The following is a 22164-nucleotide window of genomic DNA, read 5'->3' on the forward strand; positions in this document are numbered from 1 at the left end:
ATTTATACTACAACATTTGGAGTGGTGACAGGACATGAAACCATAGACTAATGAGGAATGGTGTTACATTGTGTTCATTGATGAATTGCTATTTTGCACTACCCCAAATGTCTGTCTTTGGCAAGTATGGCAGCAACCTAGAGAGAAGTCTGATTCTTCCAATGTTTTGGAGAGGCACAGTTGTGTTATTCCTGGTACCATAATGTAGGGAGCCATCGAGTAGAAGTTGAGGTCATGGCTGGATATGACTGAGACAACATTGGTGGCGCAATGGTATATGTTCTTATGTGTTACGTCTCACACAACAGGATCACAGTGGAGTGGGACAGTGCTTGTGCAGACATGGCACATGTCTTGAGATTGTCTGCATCATGTTGAAGTATTTTCTCATGGTCAGCAAGATCCCCAGATTTATCCCCAATACAACATATTTGGGACCAGGTTAGATGTCAGTTCCATCCCAGTGTCGTTATCCAGGACATAAAAGACCAGTACAACTGTTGTAAGTCAGCTTGCCTCAGGGGATGATAAAACACCTCTAAAACACCCTTTCCAACTGTATCAGGGCTTGCGTCAAGTCAGAGGGAATGCAATGTCTTTCTGATGAGTGGGCTCATGCTTCCAAGTTTTTTGTGAATATGACTTGAGTTTGTAAACACTGAAATAACATCACACATCCTCTCACCCCCTGATATTTTATTTTGTTTGCTCTTTCACTTCTGGGTGCTTCACTTTTTTGTCAGCAGAGTATATAATGAGGCAAAGAACATATAAAGATAAGTATTTACTTCTGTGTACTACAGCAACTAGTATAATTGAGACTAGTCTATTACTGAAAAAAAGGGGGCATTGAGATTTATTTGAGCTTAAAACGAGTACAGCTGGTCTTTCCACTCAGTCCAACACCTTTATTAGACTTCTCCTTTTCCAGTTTTACCTATTTATCTGCTACTGAAATGTTAATTTATGTGAGTAAAAGCTTAGCTATTTAGGTATGGTAAAAACACAAAGCATATTTCAGTGTAAATACAAGGGGTGGTCAACATTCTGGTTGGGTTTGTTCAGGATTCCAGTACACCATATTATTCCCAACTCTTTTAGCTGCAAAACATTAGTTTTCAACATAATCTCCATTAAATGTGATCGTCTTGTGCCACCTTACTGGTAGGGCCCCTATGCTCACATGGTACCACTCTATTGGTTGCTGTCAGAGCCAACATCTTGCTGCACCAAGAACCTCCCCATCATCCATGTACTGCTTCCCACAGAGTGCGTCCTTCATTGGGCTACACAGATGCTCTTTGTGGTCTCCTGTTAGGCAGCAAGTAAACCAGTGGGCACACATCTTCGAATACCCCAAGCGGTAGATGAGTGTCAGTACCCCCAACAGAGACATTCAATTGAGCAATTTGGTGTTTGATTGTGATCTGTTGATCACCTTGAACAAGAGTGTCCACTTGTTCCAAGATTGTAGGAATCAGACCTGTGTGTGGCAGCTGGCACAAGAGAGATATGATGACAAACACCTCATTCAACTACTCACCATGCTTTCGTTCACTGTCAGGTCTCCGTAGACATTCTGTAAGTGCCTATGGAATACCTGTAATGCTTTGTTTTTCCATCAAGAGGAACTCAATGACAGCTCTCTGCTTTATACATTACAAACAGCATTTTGAAGAATATGCGTAGCACTGCCACCTGTCAGAACTTCATGAAACTTTGTGGGCTGAAATGGGAATATTTCATAATGTCCCACAGCAAATCCTATATGTTTTCAACTGAAGCTGGTCAATAAAAAAATTTATTTCATTATTATTGAATGCCCCTTGTATTATTCTTCACTGTACTAAAATATAACAATGAAAACAACCAATTATTGATAAAATTATTTAATTGGATAGATGAAAAATCTACTCACCGAGCAGCAGCAGAACACACACATAAAAGGATGTTGCGATTAGCATGCTTCAGAGCCAGTGGCTTCTTCTTCAGGCAGAAGGGTTGAAGGGGAATTCAGTCTTTCCTTCTCATCCTGTACGATGTGTCCCCTGACCCATGGTTCTGGGTGACTTTCCTGAAATCTACCCCTTTTCCAAGACCTCTCCAGTCCTTTTCCTTCACCCTTCTCCTTCTTCCCTTCTGCTTGAAGAAGGAGCCACTGGCTCCGTAAGCTTGCCTATCATAACAGTCTTTTATGTGTGTGTTCTGCCGCTGCTTGGTGAGTAGATTTTTCATCTATCCAATTAAATAATTTTATAACAGTACTAAAAGTAACTTTTAAGCTTAGAATCCAGATAATTGAGAGAAAAAGTGTATGATGTATTTATTATTTTTAATTAATTTTCAGGTTTCTGGGAAAACCTCTGTTACTTACATTATGTTTGTGAATAACTTCTAACACATTGTTATAGAAGAACACAGAATCTATTATGAATGTCACAGGGTTCATAGAAACTAGTGGTTTTTTTGTCATGCCATCCTGCTACGTCTGCCTTGACCGATGGTCTTTGACAACTTTCCTGCCTTATCATTGGGTAGTCTAATTTTCTCTCTGTTAATAAATGAAGTAATCAATCATCATTTGTGTCTCTCTTGCTGCCAGATAGAGAATTTGACATAAATTGTTTTAGTACCCATCTTGTGAATGGAGAAATTTTCCTTTAGTGTGTTGCTGTGCTAATAGTTCTAATGGAATGTACTATTTGTACCTCTGACATGAAAGCACAGTATACAATTAACATAAGTGATAAAGCTGATTTTGACTTGAATTTGGAACTTTAGGAGATCTCTCAGGTTGAATTCACAGCATTTGTTAACAGTTTTGTACCATTCTATGTATCTTACCACATGATTGGAATGTCATTTTCATTTATATGTCTCATATATATCTCAAGGATACATCTTTGCAGAAAGTGCTGCATCTGTAATGTGTTGTGTTGATCACAGAGACTCTTGCAGATTTTCAGAAAATCAGTGATCTGAGAATGACTTTATACATTTAAGTTGACTGGGACTTTTCTACTGTGAATAACTGTGAACAGTTTTACATGAAAAAAAAAAAACAGCTTTTGAGGCTAACAGATATGAATTTTGCATCTGCCCAAATTCTGAGAACACAGAAGAGGTAACAATTTTATTCAGCTTCCTCCAAAAGTACAAGGCTAACTATGTTTTGTCTGAGATTATTAATTAAATGAAGATAGTGATAGATAATAAGACAGCAAATATAAAATATTTCAGCTCAGTGTTTGCAATAGTTGAATCAGTTTTAGGACAGTTTGTTTGGTATATCCATAGATAAGTTCAGTATCCTGGGGCCAAACTTGCCTACAATGCAGAAGGTACATGCTGATTCTTAGGATAGAGGAAGCAAGGCACTTTCCTCAGACGATTCATGTGTAAAATTTCACCTTGGCTTTTGCCATTGACTGATGATATGTGGAGGGTATTCAAGGAGGTCATTAGAGGTATTTCACAGTTCAGCTGTTGTAGTTCTATCGAAACATGTATACTAAACATCTAGACGATGTTATTCAATTGTTCACTTCAGTAATGACTGGACTGGAGCAAAAATATAAATACAACTGCCACTCCATCTATATAGAGAAGATGATGATGTTCTGCTCTTACTTTAATCCCAACAATGACAGTTGTAGGCAGATTCAACTAATAACATTTGACAGATAACATGGACTTGTCCATTAAAGCAAAACAAGCCACAACCCTTACTCTCACTGTTTAATAGAAACCTTCATTGTCTATCATTTTTCACTATCAGTTACTGCTTTGAAAGTCACATTTCACTCTATTCTGCATCAAAAATACAGCCTTGCACTGATGTATGCTGGTTTCTAAATGGTTTTGCAAATTATCAAGGTAGACATGTGAATCTATAATTGAGACTCATTGTTAAAACTATCATGTATAGTAATCTTCCTATGGTAAAGACATATGTCAAGAAAATCATCATGACTATGTAAGGGAAATATATTTATTTATTGATACATACAGGAATCATCTTACAATGATATTTGATTTGACATCAAAATACAATGAAAATAAATAGCTCAAAAATATACATACACACAGAATATACATAACTGTTCTTTATGAGGGTAGGACAAGCATTCAGCCATGACCTTTATGACGGAACTATCCTAGCATTTACTGGAAATGATTTAGGAAAACCACAGAAAAATTAAACCAAGATGGCTGGACAGGGTGAACTCCACACTCCTCGATATGAGGTTAGTGTCTTAACAACTGCATTGCCTCATTTGTTTGGTCCCTGATATCAAATGTTCTTTCATTTAAACAAATTTTTGCCTTTTATCACTACACACATCAAGGATACTCATCACACATCAAGAATACCCACTGCTGTCCCCAGAACCTGAACTTTGTGCTATGCCCCTTGCTCTAACACCAGTCCATTCAGAAACCTCATTCCAGGTTCATAAAAACGCCCTTATTCTCCTGCATGTGTTCATGTCCTCCCCTCAATCCACTTGAAAAACTGTGTTAGCATCTCTCCCGTGATGAGTGAGACGTTGAACTCAGAAGAATGACAAAACAGTAATGTGACAATGTTTTGCAGTTACCTCCTTTCATTATTAACCATTACTCTGAGTCCTCTAAGTAATCATTGATCATATAGTATGCATTACCTACGAAGAAATTTTTAGCTGCCTTTAAAACAGGCATATTTTAGAAATATTTTTCATTTCCTTGGGCAACTTATTATACACTTTTTGGTCTCTAATAGAAAATGTAAGTTCAAACTAACTCTTGTTCCATGATTATGTATAGAACTATTAGTGAAATATTTAGTCATGTTTTCACTGATATGCACAATAGATTGGCAGAATGAGGTACTCACTTGAAGGATACTCAGTTTTTTTAACAGTTCTTTACATTGAGCCCCATTAAAACTTCTAGGTATTATTATTAGGCTTTTCTCCGCAGTTTAAAAACTGTGCCCATTTTTTGTGCCTTCAGTCCCTAAAAATTGCTAGATGGTTCTTATGGTACAAAGTCAGTGTGACAGGAAATTATACAGGAAACCAGTCATAGGATCAAAGGTGATGGTTAATACTTCTTTCTCTATTTGGGAATAATTCTTATGAAGTGAAAACTGAATATTTGAAGTTTGTACAGTTGTATGTTCTAACTTATTCACTTGAAGTGCCTAAGACACCATATGTATAATCAAATGAAAACCTATTCATATAGTGGAGTCAAAATGAATTAAATGTTTACATTACCAGTTCATTCAGCAATTCTGTGTCTGTGGTACCATTCAGGATAAACTGTGGATAAATGTTAATCATGTGGAACACGTATTCTAATTTGATGAAGTTACAGAATGACAGGGATTGTTCATGGATAGTGTAAGTGGCTGGTTACATTAGTCCTGATAACTAAGGTGTCATCAATGTAATTTCTTCTCCAGAAACTGTTGAAAATATACAACTTTGTTAGAAAAAGCAATCCATGATATTGTTATAATCCAAATCAGGCATTAAACATCATGAACATCTGTAGTTTGTCATCAATGGGTAGCTAAAAATAGGTTTTTTGTAGATCAATCGTTCAGACAAAGTGACCCACTGCCAGGGAAGAAAACAGGTGCTGAAGGTGGAATGGTACTGACTGACCGTCATATTGTTCTCAACCCATATGCATCACTCGATGTCGATATGGACATGTTGTCAGCAAATTGCCCTCACAGCCATTGTTGGTTTGCATGATTGGAGCTGCTACTTTTCAATAAAATTGCTCCTCAATTGGCCTCACAAGTTCTGAGTGCATCCCACTTGCTAATAACACCCTGGTGTCACCCATCCAAGTTTAGCTCAAAACCACTTAACTTCGGTGATCTGATGGGAACTTGTGGGACCACAGTGGCAAGGCCACAGGTAGCAGAGACCCAAGTTATTTACAGAAAATGATGTTGGTTACCATAGTACAGCAAAGAACATGGCAGAGTTCACTTAACTGGACAAGAAAGTTAAGTTTATCACATAATGTATCATGAAGGCTGTATTGAATGATATGTGTTCTAGTAATACACTTGGTAACATCAGTTTTAATAGAAATGTTGCTGGTGAGGTTCCTTGAACATATGAAGTCTTGGCTGGTATGTAGAAGGGGCGTAATAATGCAATATGCAATTTTTTGTTTCTGCCTAGTTTCACTTTTAAGTGGTAAAACATAGCCAAAAAGGTAATTTGGCCTATTAGATTTAGAGGAAATAACTTCATAATGATGATACACAAAAAATGTTTTTCATGTAACAGTTTATATGTAATTATATTCTTGAAAACTGTTCAATCAGCTTTTGTAATGATATAAAATTTTGCAAAGTACCCCACCACCATTAATTAATAAAAAATTACTACTCTAATAATAACATAAAGACACTTTCATGTCACCTACATCTAGGTGTAATGAAGCTGGTTTCCGGAAAACCATTTTTCAAAAATAAGATGTACACAGTGTGCAGTCAGGATATTTTCAACATACTTAATTAAAATGTCTAAAAATTCATTATTATTTTAATTATTAATTTTACTTATATTTGTTTTACTTGTTATATTGTTACTTTATGTCTTCCATTCAATTTTTTTAGTTTACCATTTCATATACACATGGTTTTTTTTTAATTGAAAGTGAAATGTAGCTCTTTTTTATGATCCAAACTCATTACAATAATGATAATATGTAAAGAAATGATTAAAATATAATTTTTTAAACCATGCACATAAAATGAATGAAATTATTTCAGTCGATATATACAATCTAGTGAACTGGTGACTGCGGCTTGATTACATTGTTTCTCAAGCAGAAAACAACATAATACTCATTCAGCAGAACTAGATCTGAATATTTTCTCACAAAGTCCTTCTCATATCAAAAGCCTTGTATGTCCTATCGCTGTAGTCATGTCACCAAGCAATTTGGAAACACTGGATGTACAAGGTTCTTCTTCTAAAGCATACTGCTCAAAACAGATTTTAACACTGACAACCCGCCTTTTTCATAGTTTTAAAAGGAACTAATGGTGATTTTGGAGTGCAAATTTGACGATTTCTTTTTGGAGACCCAAATGTCCTCATGACAGCATCGAAATCTGGTAATCAAAATGTTACTTCAGCAACCAGCATTGTTACTCTTGGATGTATAGCATTTAAAGCTTCTTTACATTTAAAGCTTCTTTAATTCTTGTTTTCTTTTTTCAAAACTAATTAATGGTAGTGCAGTGTTTTGCAAAATTGCATGTTATTACAAAAGTTGATTTATACAGTTTTCAAGAACATTAATTGCATAACATTTATAAGAAAAGCATTTTTTATTTGTCATCATTTTTAATATGTTCCATCTAAACCTAATATTATGGCAAATTATCTTCTGGGATGTGTTTTACCTCTTAAAAGTGAAATTGGGCTCAAATAAAAAACTACGTATTGCATTATTTTACCCCCTCTAAATAACTGCCAAAATTCAAGATTGTTTATTTACCTTTATAAATATCTCCTTGTTAGTTATAGACAGAAAAAATAGTCTTGGAGATGCAGAAATTATTATCTTTTGTATTAAAAAAATAATTAATTTTTGAAAACATAATATGACTGTATGGATAAAAATCTAATCAACAAGCAATGGCAAGAGCAAACATATACAAAAGTGACCAAAATGTGCATGCTTTTGGAGTCTATGGCTCCTTCTGGCAGAAGGCTTGAAGGGGAAGGAAAAGCAAAACTCACCAATTATTTTCCTCAATGCCCCTTCCTTACTCTTCAACCCTTCTGCCAGGAGGAGCCACTGGCTCTAAAAGCTTGCACATTCCCTTAACTTTTGTTTGTGTTTGCTCTTGCCACCAGCTCGTGAGTAGATTTTTATTGATTCAGTCACACTGATGGAACAAAATTGAACACCAAAATATAATCAATACAGAGTAACGAAATTTTGAGAAAACATTTTTCTAATTGTTGTATTTCAGTGATTAACATTGCATGGTCACAGGTTGATGTAAGTGTGAGATAAGGCACTACAAATGTGGAATGCTGGTATACATTAATAACTGTTTAACTGACACAATGTTGTATGCAAGTTTACAAATGTAAATGCATTGTGTTGCACAGGTGCTGGATATCAATTTGTGGGATGGTATTACATGCCAGTTGCACTTGGTCAATCAATACAGGGGTGGATAATGCTGGTTGTGGATGACACTAGAGTTGTTGTCTGACAATGTCCCATACGTGCTGAACTGAAGACAGATCTAGTGATCAAGCAGGCCAGGGTAGCATGCTGACACTCTGTAGAACATGTTGGGTTATAACAGTGGTATGTTATTCAATCTGTATATTGAGCAAGCAGTGAAGGAAACAAAAGAAAATTTCGGAGTAGGTATTAAAATCCATGGAGAAGAAATAAAAACTTTGAGGTTCACCGATGACATTGTAATTCTGTCAGAGACAGCAGAGGACTTGGAAGAGCAGTTGAATGGAATGGACAGTGTCATGAAAGGAGGGTATAAGATGAACATCAACAAAAGCAAAACAAGGATAATGGAATGTAGTCGAATTAAGTCAGGTGATGCTGAGGGAATTAGATTAGGAAATGAGACACTTAAAGTAGTAAAGGAGTTTTGCTATTTGGGGAGCAAAATAACTGATGATGGTCGAAGTAGAGAGGATATAAAATGTAGACTGGCAATGGCAAGGAAAGCGTTTCTGAACAAGAGAAATTTGTTAACATCGAGTATAGATTTAGGTGTCAGGAAGCCGTTTCTGAAAGTAGCCATGTATGGAAGTGAAACATGGACGATAAATATTTTGGACAAGAAGAGAATAGAATCTTTCGAAATGTGGTGCTACAGAAGAATGCTGAAGATTAGATGGGTAGATCACATAACTAATGAGGAAGTGTTGAATAGGATTGGGGAGAAGAGAAGTTTGTGGCACAACTTGACTAGAAGAAGGGATCGGTTGGTAGGACATGTTCTGAGGCATCAAGGGATCACAAATTTAGCATTGGAGGGCAGCGTGGAGGGTAAAAATCGTAGAGGGAGACCAAGAGATGTATACACTAAGCAGATTCAGAAGGATGTAGGTTGCAGTAGGTACTGGGAGATGAAGAAGCTTGCACAGGATAGAGTAGCACGGAGAGCTGCATCAAACCAGTCTCAGGACTGAAGACCACAACAACAACAACATGTGAATGAGCGTTATCCTTGTTGGGAAACACTCTCTGGAATCCTGGTCATGAATGGTAGCACAACAGGTCAAATCACCAGATTAATGTACAAATTTTCAGTCAGGGTGCTTGGGATAACCACAAGAGTGCTCCTGCTGTCATATTAAATCACATGCTAGACCATAACTCCAAGTACGAACAGCACACAGACAAGTTGGTTCATGCCACCAACTGTCCTCCTCCTAGCACTGGCGTTGAGGCAGAATCGGCTTTCATCAGAAAACACAACATACCTCCACCCTGCCCTCTGATGAGCTCTTGCTGAACATGAGTGAAGTTACTAATGGCTGTGATTTGGGGTCAGTGGAATGCACACTACAGGGTGTCTGGCTTGGTGCTGTCCTTGAAGTATCTGATTTGTAACAGTTCATTGTGTTGCTGTGGTGCCAAGCGCTGCTCAGACTGCTGTTGCAAATGCAGCACAAAGCACCAGAGCCATGGTCTTTGCTCTCTGTAGTGCCACATGGCCATCCAGAGCTCAGTCTTCTTGCAACCATACATTGTCATAACCACTGCTGCCAGCAATCATATACAGTGACTACATACCTGCCGATTCTTTCTGCAATATTGCTTCTTGTAGCCCTATTACATGACCTTGTTAAAACTCAGTGAGGTATTGATAGTGGCATCTTAGTTGCCTTAAAGTCTTGACTAACATCAAATCCTCTTGTCCAATCTCAAAGGTAACTAATTTCCACAACCATTATAGTATGTATTTAAAGCAAACCTGATTTGCATCTCAGAGCGGAACTACTAGTGCCACTCTGATGCGACTGGCAAGAAATTTGAATAAACACCATCTTTGAGATGCAGAACTTGCTTACCAACTTTTGTTTATGTCACGCAGCTCTGTCTTGGTGGTGTGATTTCTTTTTCCATAAGTTATATCATCTTTTGTATTGTTTGAAAAAGTCAGCACATGATAGATATGGGTGCTGATGAGGTATCTCAATGGTCCTTATGTAGAAGATTAGCCTGGCTGAGTAATAAACTGGCAAAACAAAAATATTGACATCCATTCACTCACTGGTCAAAATAATGGGATAATATCTGTATGTGTGCTTCTGAGTTGATAGATGAAGATTCTGGCTGAGGAGAAAATTTCTACAGAAGTTAAAAGGTATCTGGACCATACTGGAAAAGGAAATATTCACAGCACAAGTGTGAGTTAAGACACAATGAGTTGGTATTATAAACGTGCAACATAGTCATTCTTGGCATTGCAGACACTATTAAACGTTGGTAATAAATGGGGAGAGGACTGATGGGCTTAAAATCAGGAACTGGACAACAGTGTATGTACCAATAGAAGTTGTTTAATATGAAGTTGTTGATGTTGCGCCGGCCGGAGTGGCTGAGCGGTTCTAGGTGCTTCAGTCTGGAAACGCGCGAGCGCTGCGGTCGCAGGTTCGAATCCTGCCTCGGGCATGGATGTGTATGATGTCCTTAGGTTAGTTAGGTTTAAGTAGTTCTAAGTTATAGGGGACTGATGACCTCAGATGTTAAGTCCCATAGTGCTCAGAGCCATTTTGAACCATTTGTTGATGTTGCAGCTGTTGTTACCAACACTGTGCCTCTTGCTGTTCTGCTTGTTTCTGTAAAAGGTAAAGTGTTTGCTGCTTCTGCAGGTGTTGCTTCTCAAACTGTTTCTGTTGCTTCTGTGTAATTTGCAGAAATGGCTATTCCATAATGAAAGTGGAATGAAACTGATTTCAGTTTGAAACAAAATAGCTGCCTTGCTAGGCACCAAAATATTCATCAACAATTTGTTGTATCCTTATACAAATTGAAAGACTCAGTTTCAGAATGAAAAGTTTATTTAATCTCAATGAACATCCATGGTAAACAAGATAGGTGTTGCCTCTCAATGAACATCCATGGTAAACAAGATAGGTGTTGCCTAGGATTACAAGTTGAACAAAGACAATAATACAAACCAAGATTAGGAATGTAACTGGTTTAAACTTGGTGTTTGAAAGAAAATCAAGACTGAATAAATACAGTAATATAATTTTTAAAATATTGGCTCATAATGATCATGATGGATGTTAATGATAGCAGATATTGTATAAAAGCACAAAAATCTAAGTTTCAAAATATTGGTAATAGTATCAGCACTTCCAGTAAGATTAGAGAAAAAAATCACAGGATTCATGAGGTTTTTGAGAAAAAGGTAAAGCTGGAATGCTAACTGACATGATCTAGCACTCAATAGGTGACTGCCATTTCATACCATACCATATATATTCACAATGAGAAGAAAATAACTAATTAAAATATGGTGCATGAAGCTTGGTCTATATGCCCAGCTGGTTACTCATGAAGGACAAGATTTGTAAAAATGTGACCTTTTCCATGTAATGAAAAACCCAAGAAGTTGTTAATGGTAGGTCTTAACACATATACAAAGGTTGGAAAGAAGAAATGTGAAAAAAACATTAACTGAAAGTGGTACAGACATTGTGGTGGATTCACATTTTCAGTGTCTGACAAGCCACTGCAGGAAACTGATGCCTCACTTTTTAATATGCAATGCATATTCAATACATTTATGAGTTGATTAGTGTCATGTTCTACCTGAATGTAAATGTTTCAAATTACTTATAGGACTCAAAATCTGAAGTTTTCTGGTTGCAGTTAGAAAAAATGAAAAATTTGGATATACTCCTAATTAAAAATGACAGAAACTTACTTAACTTTCATGCTTTTAGGATAAAAGGGCGTTATTTGAAGTTCTGCAAATAATTCACAATGGTATCATCTCATCTGGAGCAATGGTCAGAGTAAGTATTTCTGTTGAATTTGGACTGTTCAGTTAATTCATGGTCCATTCATTTAAATTCTTGCTGAAAATAAGTGCTAATGCCACCCACTACAATAGTCAGCAATTTCCCTAAGAGGTTTACACAGTTGAGTATTTCTGCACTAGAAATCTGAATCAATTTAAACTTGGAATATTTATCTGTGACTTAGACTTGTAGCCTTGTGGTTTTGGAACAGTTTTCATACTGTTAGTGATAGTCAATTGACTTTAAAGAATTGTTAAAAAACTATAACATTTACTAAAGACATAGGAATACAAACTCAGTTTTACCAGCTGCATTACAGAGGGTAGCTGAACATGTATGTATATAGCTGCTCCACAGCAAACAGTTTAAGAGTTAATCTCACACAGGCTCAATTTCACACAAGCAAAAATAACATTCTAGCCCCAGAAATAGACATTAAAGATCATAAACTAAATGAAACTCTCGGTGCAAAATTTCATGGGATTGTAACTGGATATTTTTTTTTTGAGCCCTCAGTCCTCTGACTGGTTTGCTGCAGTGTGCCACAAATTCCTCTCCTGTGCCAACTGTTTCATCTCATAGGAGCAATTGCAACTTATGACCTTGGTTATTTGCTGGATGTATTCCAATCTGTGCCTTCCTCTACAATTTTTAACCTCTAAAGCTCCTTCTAGGATCATGGAAGTTACTCCCTGATGTCTTAACTGATATCCTTTCATCCTATCCCTTATTCTTGTCAGTGTTTTCTGTATATTACTTTCCTTGCTGATTCTGTGGAGAACCTCCTCAATCCTTACCTTACCAGTCCACCTAATTTTCAACATTTGTCTGTAGCACCACATCTCAGATTTTTTGTTTTCTTCTGTTCCAGTTTTCTCGTAGTACCTGTTTCACTACCATGCAATTTTGTGCTCCAAACATACATTCTCAGAATTTTTTTTTCTCAAATTATGGCCCATGTTTGATTCTAGTAGACTTCTCTTGGTAAAAATTGCCCTTTTTACTAATGCTATTCTGCTTTTCATGTTCTCCGTGTTTCATCCATCATGGATTATTTTTCTACCTAGGTAGCAGAATTTCTTAACTTTGCCTGCTACATGACCCCTAGTTTTGATGTCAAGTTTCTCACTGTTCTCATTTCTGTATTACAAGCTGAAATCAAAACAGATACATATATACTTTATTGAAGAAGCTCAGTTCAGTACGTTTTGGCCTTGGAAGAGTTTCTAATTGTGTTGACCTGAAGACAAAAGTACCATATTAGTTTATTTTTGTATATGTTCACTCCCTGCAGACATGGAATTTTCTTCTGGGGCAGCACAGAAAATAATGTATTATTTAACAGAAGTGAGCAGTAAGAATATTGCATAAAGGTTACAATCAAACATCTTGCAGAGACACTTTTAAGGAGGTACCAGGAGCACAAATGACCTCATTAAATAATTTCAGAAACGTTCTACAAAACTGACTTAAAAGAAAGCATGCCATGCCATAGGGGAACTTTTGGATTGTGCAAAAGGAGATCTAAACTTTAAATATACATTCAACTTTTAACATACACTCATTGTATATTTGTATGCAGGTTCACATGATTTCAATGTTTTCTTTATTATTATTATATAATTATTATACATATATAACTCAATTTGTAGTCACTTTTAACATCAATAGCTGTAAAATGTTCATGATGAAATAAAAATAAAACATTAAAAACAGAGCTCATTGTCTAAATTATCTAGAGTCAAGGATAGAAAAGTTCTGTTTCTACATGGAAATTAGCAGCAGTTGTTTTAAAGCTGCATAACAGGTGGCAATGTACTGTAAATAGGACTAAAACTTTCATGGGTAGGTAACTAGTTTCTCTGAAACACACCAATGCAATCATGTAAATAATAAGCTGCAAATACGAGGTAAATGGCAATTATTTAATATAACAGTTTTTCCCTTCTAATTTACTAAGCTAAATTTTACCAAGATAAACTACGAGGCGTGTTTTTTAAGTAAGGTCCATTTTGTTGTAGACACTAGTAGTTCACATGCATACCACAATGAGTGCATGCGTCACGTACCAGCATGCCTCGAGAACAACTGTGCTCAGTTTCAGCTCTGTAGCTAACCTGTATGGTTCCATTCTGTACTTTCAAAATGTTTAAGACTATCAACTCATCCACCGTGTGTGAGGTTCGCTCAGTGATACGGTTTTTGTCAGCAAGTAACCTGTCTGCTACAGAAGTTCATCAACAGTACTTGCGAAGTGTATGGTGATACTGTTATGAGTGAAAGCAAAGTGCATAAATGGGTACGAGAATTCAAAGATGGCCGTGACAACGTCCATGATGAGGACCGTTCCGGTCACCCATCTTTGGTTACAGGCGATTTGGTGACTTCAGTTGAAGTGAGGATTCGTGATAACATGCACTTCACAATAACAGGTCTCTCAAACAAATTTCCTGATGTGTCAAGATCAGTGCTCTACAACATTGCTTCTGAACACCTAAAGTTTAGGAAACTGAGCTCCCATTTGATCCCAAAACTCCTAACAGAGAACCACAAAAACCAAAGATTGTACGATGAAGTTCTTGACTCGTTATTATGAAGAAGGTGAGGGCTTCTTGAGTCAGATTGTAACTGGAGACGAAACATGGGTTTCTCATATCACGCCCGAATCAAAGCAACACAGCATGGAATGGAAGCACACACACTGTAAAGGTGAAGGCCAAACAGACTCTGCCCCAATGCAAAATCATGGTGTCAGTGTTTTGGGATAGGCATGGTGTTTTGTTGGTCGACTACCTGCAGTGAGGAACCACTATCAATACAGAAGCATACTGCCAAACTCTGAGAAAGCTATGCAGAGTGATTCAAAACAAAAGAAGTGGCATGCTGACAAAGGGAATTGTCCTTCTCCATGACATTGCAAGACCTCACACTGCAGGTCACACCCGTGATTTATGGAGAGTTTTGGCTGGGAACTTTTAGACCACCCACCCTACAGTCCTGATCTTGTACCAAGCAATCACCATCTGTTCCTCCACCTCAAACAACACCTCAGTAACCATTACAATGATGACAACAACATGAAAACAGGGTTATCAGAGCAGGTGGCAAGTTTTTATGAAGAGGGTATTTTAAAATTGGTTGAGAGGTATTATATGTATTTGAACAAACTTGGCAACTATGTTGAAAAATAGAGTGAAGTATATACTTTATGAAAATAAATTTACTTTTTTGAAATAACCTTTCATTGTGTACCTATGTTCAAATGGACCTTACTTAAAGAACACTCCTCGTAAATAATATTAATCTGTAGAGTGATAATTTTTTGTTAATGCAAGTTACAGATTAAGATCCTATAAGTCACTGGTTTTTGTTGATATTCCTCAGCAGTGGAAGTTCTCTTTCTTAATGGGATCTACAAACATGATGAATTAATTAATGAACTTTTCAGAGTTGGCTTTGAGGTATACCATGAGATATCATTCTTAGAACCCTGTGAACATTAACTTTGGGTACCTTACTTTCAGCTTGCAGACATACTTTCAATATGGCTTCATACCTTCAGCAGCTGAATCTCTTTCATGTTATGTCAACCTTTACGACCAAGAAATGATTTGATCCAATTTTTTGCATAAAATGTTGTTAGTGAAATGTTCAGTGATAATTAGTATGAAATTTTGAGCTTTCAACACTATCTTCCACTATCAGTGCAATAAGGGAATATGCCAGGTTGAATACAAATAGTGAGAGGATTAAAGGTAACTATTTACCATATAGCTGAGGCACCGAATACACACCCATAAAAAAGACTGAAAATGATGCTGAGTTTTCAGACAATGTCCTTCTTCAGAGTGAAATCAGCTCATGCACACACACACACACACACACACACACACACACAGAGAGAGAGAGAGAGAGAGAGAGAGAGAGTGAGAGAGAGAGATAGCTACACTGTCATGATTGCTCACATTGTCCCCTCACTCCAGTTTGGACTTTTAGATTTGTATGGTCGCCAAGCTAAGGACATGTTTAGGGGTCAGTTAGAAATTTTAGTAGGTGCTGATCTGTGTGCATTGTATTTTGTACAACCTGCAGCAACTGAAGAAAATATGTAGGTTGGAAATTACATAGTGGCAAAACTGCTGTGGAGACACTATGCAATGGAATCTACTATTGTCGCTGATAGCACACATTGTTGACATACCTACCTTACCTCCAAGCAAATGGTCTCGCCCGTCCCACATCACCAGCGTACACACAATCGAGGGAAACGCAGTCACTTGTGAGCAAGAGGTCTAATGTAACAGTGTCAATATGTCTTCAAACCAGGAACAATGGAGTTGGATCAAGATTGAATGAGCCAGAGGTCATACAGCATGACAGTGTTACCAAGGTCTTCAAGAGGTGTGTGGGGAACTGGCACTGCCGTACAGAACAGTGACATGCTGGGGAAAAGCCTTCAATGAAGGTGGCAAACTGTGGCAGACATGCATCAGGCAGGTTGTCCTAGCATCTCTGAAGAAGACGTGCATGCTGTTACCTTGTTAGTGGACAGTGGTTGATGCCATATGATTTATGAGCTCATCCACAAAACCAGATTAGCGCATATGACTGTGCTTTGCATCCTGAAGGAACACCTGGCCATGCAAAATATTTCATCCGCATGACTTGACGGAAATGCAGAAATTGATGTGTTACAATGCTGCTCAGATGCAGTGCGAGCGCTATGAGCACGAAGGAGAGGATTTCTTATGCCATATCATAACACTGGATGAGACATGGGCCACACCATACAAGCCAAAACTGAAACGCCAATCCAATGAATGGCGTCATTATGGGTCACCGAGGAAGTTGAAAGTCCGTCAGAGCCCCAGTATGGTGAAACTCATGGTGATTCTTGTGTATGACTGTGATGATGTTATCCTAATGCATTACATTCCCCTATGGCAGACTGTCAATACACAGCATTACTGTTCGTTTTTGGAGCATGACCTGTGACCAGCTTTGCGAAAGAAGCTGCGACACTTTCTGGACAACCAAACCATCATGGTAGTGGCTACTGGGTGGGGGTAAGTAGGAGGCTGGGACGGGGAGGGGAAGGGATAGTATGGTGGGAGTGGCGGACAGTGAAATGTTGTAGTTTAGATGGAGGATAGGAAAGAAGGTGCGGAGGGGGTACATATTGGAAAGGAGAGAAATACAAATATAAGAAATTAAAAGACTGGGTGTGATGGTGAAATGATGGCTGTGTAGTGCTGGAATGAGAACAGGGAGGGAGTTGGATGGGTGAGGACAGAGACTAACGAGAGTTGAGGCCAGGAGTGTTACGGGAACATAGGATGTATTGCAGGGAAAGTTCCCACCTGCGCAATTCAGAAAAGCTGGTGTTGATGGGAAGGATCCATATGGTACAGACTCTGAAGGAGTCATTGAGATGAGGGGTATCATGTTTGGCAGAGTGTTCAGCTACAGGATGGTCCACTTGTTTTTTGGCCACAGTAAGTCAGTGGCCATTCACGTGGACAGGCGGCTTGCTGGTTGTCATGCCTACATAGAATGCATCACAGTGGTTGCAGCTTAGCTTGTAGATCACATGACTGGTTTCACAGGTAGCCCTGCCTTTGATGTGATAGGTGATGTTTGTGACCAGCCTGGAGTAGGTGGTGATAGGAGGATGTATGGGACAGGTCTTGCAGCTAGGTCTATTACAGGGGTACGAGCCATGAGGTAAGGGATTGGGAGCAGGTGTTGTGTAAGGATGGATGAGTACATTGTGTAGGTTCGGTGGACAGCGGAATACCACAGTAGGAGGGGTGGGAAGGATAGTGGGTAGGACATTTCTCATTTCAGGGCACAATGAGAGGTAATCAAAGCCGTGGTGGAGAATGTAATTCAGTTGCTCCAGTCCCGGATGGTACTGAGTTATGAGGAGAATGCTCCTCTGTGGATGGACTATGGGACTTTGGGAGGTGGTGGGAGACTGGAAAGATAAGTCATGGGAGATTTGTTTTTGTACAAGGATAATTACGGTCAGTGAAGGCTTCAGTGAGACCCTCGGTATATTTAGAGAGGGACTGTTCGTCACTACAGATGCGACAACCATGGGTAGCTAGGCTGTATGGAAGGGACTTCTTGGTATGAAATGGGTGGCAGCTGCCATTTAGTACCAAGAAGTCATACAGCCTAGCTACCCATGGTCATCGCATCTGTAGTGACAAGCAGTCCCTCTCTAAATATACCGAGGGTCTCACTAAAGGCTTCACTGACCGTAATTGTCCTCCCATCATTGTATAAAAACAAATCTCCCGTGACTTATCTTTCCAGTCTCCCACCACCTCCCAAAGTCCCACAGTCCGGCCACAGAGGAGCATTCTCCTTGTAACTCAGTACCATTCGGGACTAGAGCAACTGAATTACATTCTCTGACAGGGTTTTGATTACCTCTCGTCATGCACTGAAATGAGAAATGTCCTACCCAGTATCCTTCCCACCCCTCCTACCGTGGTATTCTGCCATCCACCAAACCTACACAATATACTCTCCCATCCTTACACAACCCCTGCTCCCAATCCCTTACCTCATGGCTCATACTCCTGTAATAGACCTAGATGCAAGACCTTTCTCATACATCATCCTGCTACCACCTACTCCAGTCCGGTCACTATCATTACCTATCACATCAAAGGCAGGGCTACCTGTGAAACCAGTCCTGTGATCTACAAGCTAAGCTGCAACCACTGTGCTGCATTCTATGTAGGCATGACAACCAGCAAGCCGTCTATCTGCATGAATGGCCACCGACAAACTGTGGCCAAAAAACAAATGGACCATACTGTAGCTGAACACACTGCCAAACATGATACCCATCATCTCAATGGCTGCTTCACAGCCTGTGCCACATGTATCCTTCCCACCAACACCAGATTTTCTTAATTGCGCAGGTGGGAACTTCCCTGCAATACATCCTATGTTCCCGTAACTCTCCTGGCCTCAAACTTCGTTAGTGAGTCCTCACCCATCCAGCCCCCTCCCTGTTACCATTCCAGCACTACACAGCTGTCATTTCACTGCCACACCCAGTCTTTTAATTTCTTTTATTTTTATTTTTATTTCTCTCCTTTCCGCTACTTACCCCCCTCCCCCTCCCCCTCTCCTCCACACCTTCTCTCCTACCCTCTGTCCAAACTGCAATACTTCACTGTCTACCACTCCCACCATACTATCCCTCCTCCTCCCCATCCCAGCCTCCTCCTTACCCCTACCCAGTCGCCACTCCCATCATATACTGGTGCTGCTGCTCAGAGTGTAGTTTCAGCTCTCTGAGACTGCAGACGTGTGTGCAATTTGCGCTTGCATGAGTGTGTGTGTCTATGTGTGTCTTCTGCTGACAAAGGCCTTAATGGCCGAAAACTATGATTGTGTGAATCTTTTTATATTGCCTATCATTACTCAGCATCTCCACTATATTATTTTGTATTGGTTGTGAATAGCTAGTTGCCACTATTTAAGTTCCAACCCTCATAGTTTGGAGTTTGTAGGAATTTGTGATTATGTTCATTAAGGTACTGGATGAAACATCAGCAGTCAGTATGTTTTAGTGACTACACTCATTTTGTCTGTGAAAAAATTCATATTCCATGGGAATGAATTACATATTTCTTTTGCAAAAATGAGAAACAAGACTTCTATTCAGTTCCAGCTGAATATCTTGTAGGAATCGATTAAAGAACTTACACAGTCTGTAGAGTTGAACTCTAGCACATTAATTCTTTTTTGGTATTAATCAGTTGTAATCATTAAAATTCACTAATAATTATAATTAATTTAAGAATAACATGAGTACACAAAATGCCAGTGTAAGATATAAAATTAATTTTTATGTAAGCTTAGTACATACATGTTAGTTTTAGAGTTGAATTCCACACTTCAGTGGAAAAGTTACTCATCACAAACCAGAGAGGAAATATGGAATGAAGAAGATTATCATCCTTTTCTTTCATCTATTCATACATTGCAGTTTCTAAATACCATCACACATTAGAGCCTTGATGGGCATGGAATAAGTCAAATTACAAGTTACTGGCAGATTAAAAGCTGTGTACCAGACTTATACAAACTGATGGGGATGAGAAATGGTGTTTGGTAATGAAAATGGCAATACTGAATTAGTATCCAAGAAAGAGTATGCCTAAGACCACAAACAGAAAAAAAGATCCCTACATAATGCACTTGAATATAAACAGTCTGAGTGCTGACTTTTCAAACAACAGTCATAAAGTGGGCGAATTACAAATTATTCTATCTGAATATATATTTGCCTCAATGAACATTGGCTTCCATCTGATAACATTAAAATTCTTAATAAAATTGAAAATTTCGAATTAGTCAATAGCTTTTGTAGATGAGAGAAACCACATGGAGGCTCTTGCACACTTACTCATTCTGATATAAAATGTAAAATAAGAACTATTTTAATCATTGGAATGAAGAGTGTGTATTTGAAAGCTGCTGTATTGAGTTGAGGGACCTAAATGTCAAAGTTGTTTCTGTTTATAGAATACAAGAGAAAGCTACAATTGAAGCTTTTCTGGTGAAATTTCATTGCTTGTTCAAAAAGTCAGTAAATAAAATAGAATAAAGATATTAATAGCTGCTGACTTCAATATTAATATCATAGTTGAAAGCAATGATGTGTCCAAATTCACTGACTTAATAAAAACTTTGGCTTCAAAATAAAACTTCATACAACACACTAGACTAAATGCACAGTCAGCTACCTGTATTGGAAGAATTTTATAAATTTTGCTTGGATTTAGGAATCTCTTACCACTCTGCATTATTCGTTGGACCACCAAAAATTAAGAAAGAAATTTCATGTAATCAAAGCCATATGAAAAGGCACTTCAGTGAAAAAATCCAATTACATTTAGAAATAAGTTAAGAGAGGTTGAATGGCCTTCCAACAGCTTTATTTCAAGTAATAATAGCTTTAACAATTTTTAAGTAGCCTTCTAGTAATATTTAATGAAACTTTTCCACTTAGAATGACATGCAACAAAACAACTAATGGATAACCCAGGGTATAAAAATTTCTAGTGCCAGGAAGAGGAAACTCCTCAATGAACTGAAATATAATAAAAACAGACGTTTTACTGTGTATGTTCATCATTATAAAGCTACTAAAAGTCGTGAAGACAGTTAAACAAATGGTAAAGAAGAAGTTCATTGTACAACATAAAAGTAAAACAAAAGCAGTGTGGTCTGTTGTCAAATCAGAGTTCTGTGTTAGAGTTAGAAGTAATGAAATATCTAGGATTAAAGTAGATGATAGCTTTATTGTAAAGCAGGCTCAAATATCAGACTGTTTGAATGAATTCTTCATAAATGTGGCAAAGTCAGATTTTGATGCAGCAGAGTATCAGAGTAAAGTAAATTCTTTTGGAATCCACCAAGAAGCTGAGTATATTATGGATTTTAAAAAAGTCACAATAAAGGATGTGGAAAACATTATATTATCATTAAAAAATATAAAAACTCTGCTGTATGGGATGGGACACCCACTAAAGTGATTAAAACAGCATGTGGTATAATAGCACCTCCCTAAATAAAATATTCAACCAGTCTTATGAACAGGGATGCTTTCCCAATGTTTTGAAGTATGTTGAAGACAGACCCCTGTTCAAAAAAGGGTTGAGGGAAGACATGGGAAACTATTGGTCTATTTTTATACTTCCAGGCCTGTCAATTGTAAAGATTACTTCTTGGTTACTTGATATGTGTATATTACAAGAAGAACAGCTGCTCTGAAAAAAGTCACAGCTGCTATTATCTAATATTTTGAACAACATATTTACTTTTCACAGTCTACTATTAGTTTTCTGTACTATGACAAATTCCTAGATCTATTTAATACCACCATTAAATTTATGTGGAATTTACATGCAAGAGTCCAAATATTCTGATAAAATGTAGAAATGGTAATGAGGTATTCTTTTACTTTCTTTTTGAATATCTGGGAATTTTCAAAATCCTGTCTGATGTCTACCAGAACTTGTTACTGAGCTTTGTAACAATGTATCAAACTCCAGTCTGAGCCCTAGACACAAATGCGATATGT

General features: G+C 37.9%; 2 protein-coding genes across 4 annotated transcripts in view; one reads left to right on the forward strand and one right to left on the reverse strand.

Moving 5' to 3' along the window:
• Positions 1–22164, reverse strand: part of LOC126203195 (dynein axonemal intermediate chain 7-like) — a 764826-nt gene that overhangs the window by 281892 nt on the left and 460770 nt on the right. The gene's annotated exons all lie outside the window — the stretch shown is intronic.
• Positions 1–22164, forward strand: part of LOC126203194 (toll-like receptor 13) — a 224740-nt gene that overhangs the window by 1241 nt on the left and 201335 nt on the right. For 2 of the 3 annotated variants that reach the window (XM_049937436.1, XM_049937438.1), the window contains exon 2: positions 11973–12044. The exons of the other annotated variant lie outside the window; for it this stretch is intronic. The gene's annotated coding sequence lies outside the window, so the exon portion shown is untranslated. The remainder of the gene's footprint in view (positions 1–11972; positions 12045–22164) is intronic. 3 annotated transcript variants of the gene reach the window in all.

Source organism: Schistocerca nitens, chromosome 9 (genome assembly GCF_023898315.1).
Source record: "Schistocerca nitens isolate TAMUIC-IGC-003100 chromosome 9, iqSchNite1.1, whole genome shotgun sequence".
In the NCBI taxonomy this organism is placed as follows: Eukaryota; Metazoa; Arthropoda; class Insecta; order Orthoptera; family Acrididae; genus Schistocerca; species Schistocerca nitens.